Raw genomic sequence first — 5,597 nt, 5'->3', positions numbered from 1 at the left:
GCTCCAAAGCAAGAGTCAGACTTCACGTCTTTAGCCTTTCTTAGCATCTTTCACCTGCTTTTTGACTTCCCTTTCTCCTGTCAGTTGCTGATTTGAAGCATTTATCTTTTTTGCACAGAAGTGACGTAACAGTACAGTGAAGAGGGAAATAAATATTAACAACTCCCCATGCTGTATTTAACCTGTTTTCCACCTTTTTTACTTTACTGCATGCTCAAAAACTGGACTGAATGAATTGAGTGACTGATCCCAAGATTACAGGAATCCTGTACCTCCTGGCAAAACCCTTGTTGTTTCTTTCTCTGTAACATAAAATTATTTTAGGGGGCAGGGACAGCTCTAAATGTTGCTAATCTTGTATCAAAACAACATGGACGGAATAAGAGAAACCCTCTCCTAACAGCTGATATTAATGTCAATTTATTCTAATAAAACACATTTCACAGTGTGGCTTCAGTGTATCTGTGTGTGCTTTGTTGGTATAGAGTATAACGATCATGGTACTGTATTTAAAATACTGGATCAAAAACTACTCACAGGCATGTGAACACAAATTCTGCTGGGTACCTTTTGGGCATTGATTTGAAGGCAAAATTCACAAGAGGTTCTTCTCACTTTGCTTCACACTTCTGAAAGTTCAGTGTCTAAATCTGAACCAGTCAACTTCACTAGTCAAATCTAGAAATATGTACACTCATTCATCTTGTCCTAAGCTTTAAGACAGGCCAGATGAATACTACTCCAGAAATAGTCAGTCTCGCTCAGAGCTAAATGCCTAATGCCTAGACTTTTTAAGGTCAGCTGTACTCCAGCCATGCTGTGTATGTATGAAAGCTTGTCTGTCCATTTATACTATCCTGAAGGTCTTCAAATTCCATATCAACATTAAGCAAATGTTAACACTGCAAAATCAGAGACACAGGTATGAAATAGCTTTAAAATATTGTTCTCCACTCTTCTATTCCCACATCATGCCATTCCGCAAAACCCGACGTTAATCCCAGTTCCCACCTTCCCAAATGGTCCACCCTATTACCCTATTTTCACCTCTGACAGTGCTTTTTTTTGTCCACCTTCCCAACTCATCTTTCTGCACTTATATCAAATGACCTCTTACTGCTTATGTACACAGGTTGGGTAGGGAAATGCCAAGTCCTTGGAAAGGGGCTTCCCAGTTCCTGTGTGGAACTAATCCCTTGGAGTCCCCAGGAACTCCTTGGAAAGGAACCTCCATGGTTCCTATGAGGAACTGAAGTTGTACTTATGCAGGGCTCGACTACATTTGGAAACATCTGTGGGGATGAAACTTGCAGGGCTTGATCGTAGATTGGATCTGCGAGGGAACTGAGTATGTGCAATGCAAGAAGGTGTCATTGGAGAGCTGAAGCTGGCAAGCTTTCCTTTCAGTGTGTGCATAAGGATTTATTTCTTTTTTTCCCCCAGAGCCTTATACCTTGCCTAAATCAAGAAAAGCTTTCGCAGGGCTGTCTAAAACAAAATTAGAGCTGTGTTCCTGCCAGTTGTCATCATCTAGTTCCAGTGGATGAAGCTCTAGACCTTGTAAATGATACACTTAGTGTATTTATTATAGGAAACATACCATATTTTTCCTAACCTCATTTCAGGAACTACAGAATCTCAAGAAAGATTCTCCTGCAGAGGTATAGCATGTAAAAATTTCAACCCATTGTTAAATTTACTTTTTCAGCCAGTAAATTTATGGAAAAAGCAAGTAGGATAACTTAAACCTACAGAGTCTTAATTCACCATGACACATGCCTTCAAAATAATGCCTGGCAACAGTATTCAATTCTTACCAGTGTTTTGCTGATTACCTCATATTACCATTTGAGGAGGTAGACAACCTGAATATTTACACTAATCAAAGTGCTTTCAGTAGTAAGACTACTACAGGGAGTTTGAACTCTCTTACAAATATTTAATATTGTTATATTCCTCGAAAATCTTATAAAGTCATAGTGACTGGTGGTGTCATCACAAGCTCATGCCGGCAGAGGTTGTGTTACAGCACTCAGACATATTCCCTCTTCTTTCCTTCCCAAAGAGATTCCAGTTTAAAAAAAATCTTTGGCTGAGCATCCATCAGATGCTGTAATGTATCAGTGCTATTGAGGTTAATAGTCTTTAGGCTATCCCGCAAATTGTCTACAAATCATGCACCCTACAGCCATTTCAACTAATGTTTGAAAAATAATCATAAACAGTCCCGTTTCAAATGAGTAACACCTCACATTTCATGGGGATGCACTTTTTTTGGTCCATGTGTTAGAAAAATGTGCTGCCTGTGAGTAAGCTTTTGGTGTACCTATTAGAATTTTCCATTTCAGCTACCACATCTGAACCATTATATGTGTTTATTCAGTGCCGTTGAAGTCATGCCTATAAAAACCACAGAAGGCATTGCTTACCACTTTTCAATGTACCAGAACACATAGAAAGCCCTATGTAAGATATTTGAAAAGGCTTTCATTTTTCAGGAGAGTGAGCATTGGTATAGAGGGGTCTCATGCTGAAATACCCCACATAAGAACTCTGATGACCATGGGTCATTTTTGGAAAAGCTGGCTTTTCTGTATTTTCAGCCTTATTCTGCCAATCTGCAGCACAGACATTCCATTAAAATGAGTTCCTTCCTACTGTCGCTGCTCTGTGCAAATTTCCAGCTGTTTGTGGTTAAGGAGAAGGACATGTCTAAAAGAAAGTAATGCGTTTATGGGTCTCTTTTTTTTTCCCTTAAAAGAGACTATTTTTGTCATTTAAACAAAAAATTTTCCTCAGTAACTTACAGAATTTTGAGCTTCTTAGTTTCACCATAAAAACACATCTGAAGGACCAGTATTCCGCAGGCACAAAGCTATCCCTTCCTACCATTTCTATCCAAGTTTTTCAGTCTTGAATACCACCACCCCTGAAAGTCCGCTTCCACACTTCTCCTGAGCAGAGGCAAGCATTTGATGGATCAGTAATTACTACATCTTCTCTCCACTCATCACCTCTATGATCAATGCATTCCCTGTTGAAAGCAGCTCCTCTGCCAAGTGTTTCTAGTGGTGGCAGCTTGCCTTTAGGACTACAGAGCTGCAGAGGAGACATTGAATATGAAGCAGAGGAAATGTGCTTCTCCCCATGGGCTCACCGAAGGTGAAAGTCTGGCATTTTCACAGCTCTCTCAAGGATTCTCATGCTGCTATTTGCAGACTGGTTTTAGCTTGTGATACCAACTCCCGTAGTTTGTAAGATACTGGCTGATTTTACAACAGCTTATGGTCTCCCAGCCCTGCCACCTGTTTCTGCACTCTTGTCCCTACACACAGAACACCGTCCCCAAACTTATCTAAAACTCCTGGCTTTTTTCTTGCCACTTTTTCTCTCTTTGCAAGATCCCCTCCATTGTAGCTACCAGGATGTTTACACAGAGATTAATCTTATAGAGTTGAAATTTGGCTATTTATTTTATTTAAACCATTTCTGAAAATGTTTATGAAAATCTGCATTGTTTGGACCCGGCTAATCTGACCGGGTGGCTGGAGTTTATGGTATAATGAATAAGTACAAAAAGTAAACTGCCAAAGCTAGATGGCCTCATTGAACAGAGCAGTTGGATTTCCCCAAGCAACAAAAGCAAGGGTGTCATTATTTTAGACTACCCTTGCCCTCTCTTCATAGCCTTGAGAGCTCAGTGCTTATATACACCTGGTTTGCCTTAAGCAAGACTCAGTTTCATATCTCCTTTCACCTTAACCACCATGCTACTGCAGTTACATGTGAACAGATGAGAGTAAGTTATCTCTTCCACCAACGCGCACAGCTGGACACTGACTCCTACAGCACAAGGTGCGGGGTGGTGGTGGCCGGGCTAAATTTTACCCATGGTATGAAACATTAACCAGCACAATAGAGGCCAAAATTTATGAAGGACATTTCCACAGCAATAAATAATATCTAGTTGTCTTATGATGATGGAAAGCTGGAGGAAACCCTAATACTCTAAGCAAACATTTCATAATCTTAGCACTTACCTAAAAAAGACTGTAACAACTTAGTTTATTGACTTAAAAAACCGAGGAGCTTCCAAAGTCAAAAGTAAATAATTCGAGTTAAATAGGCAAAGCTTCTGAGATGACATTGCTACAGCTTCATATTTCCCAAGGATCATGCCCAGAAAAAGGTATTAGAATTTAGCACTGAGTAAAGGGCTACAGTTAGCATTTTGTCTAGAACTTGTTAACCCAATCAGCAGGGTCAAAAGTGAAAATGGAATCAAGACTGCCTCTGTGGTCTGCCAAGGTCAGACCCACGGGCACACACTGTCATGAAGAAGTTTGCAATACAGAAGGTAAATCTATTGTGGAATAAAGTCTTTACTGTTGTCTCCCAGAACCTCTTATTGCCATGACAATGCTTTAAAATTATTGATATTTTAGAGGAAAGGTGTGGGAGGAAAGGGGGGAGGAAGGCTGGGTCTAAGTCATTTAACCACCACTCCAAGAATAGGTAATTTTCTTCTGCAGACATGACAGATAAATGTTTAGTTTCTGAGGATAAAGGGAATGTTTGAAACAGAGCAACTTTAGACAATCCAGAGATTCAAAAGGCTTTATAAATGGGGCCTTGAATTATCATTTAAATACTGAAAATAAAAAATATGCAGTCATAATTATGCAGTGGAATTAATTTTTGTTGCAACACAGTATGAAATTTGCTTGCACCATGTATGAAATGAGCAGATGAATTTTAGTGAAATCTGTTTAAACATAGCACAAAATGTAGAGCATTAACTCTTGATCACAATAAAGTTAAATCTGTTTAAGTGCCTGTATACAAGGGTTTGCAGCAGTGTGCTTGATTGATTTTGTTTCCACTGAGGTAAATTTTCTAGCTTGTCAGTAAGGCTATGGCACAGTTACTTGACCACAGTGCTAGCTTCAGCACTTCTTTCCTTTCTCCTTTCAACCTTCTTTGGGCTGCTTACTCCTTGCCAGAGCTATTTGTGGGCGTAGTGGGGAACTGGAGCAGGGAGCTGATCCAGGCCAGAAATAAATATATTTTTCCCCCAGGAGAATCAGTTCCCCAGTCAACCTCACCGTGTCTCATAAATGCTGTCAGTGTAATGGAGAAGGAGCCCCTGGCAGAGCAGCCGGGGCCAGTTTTAGAAGGCGGCAGGCGCTGCTGAAACAAACCTGAAACCATGCCTTGCAGCTACCTAAGGAATATCAGATGACGTTCTGAGACACACATCTTGCCATTCGAGTGTGTGTTTGAAAATTTTCTTAAGGGGAAAAAAACCCGAATGTTTCTGCATGCAGAAATAGGAAAACATAAACTCATGCACATGATTTGTATGAATGATCAAATTAAGCTGCTTAGCTTTTTTTTAATGGCAGCCTGTTACTGAAAAACTATAGATTGAACTGGATTCTCATGCACAGTTATTACCTTCCTCTTTGGCATGGCCAAAGTTTTAATCAGTGATATTTTACTTGATTTCCTTATTTACAGGTAAAAATATTTTCCTTCCGTCTGCTTGTTAGAAAAGTTGAGGTTGAAATTCAATGGTAGGGCTGTTACTATACATA

This window comes from Phalacrocorax carbo, chromosome 2 (assembly GCF_963921805.1).
Source record: "Phalacrocorax carbo chromosome 2, bPhaCar2.1, whole genome shotgun sequence".
NCBI lineage: Eukaryota > Metazoa > Chordata > Aves > Suliformes > Phalacrocoracidae > Phalacrocorax > Phalacrocorax carbo.
Note: the sequence above shows the minus strand (reverse complement) of the source record.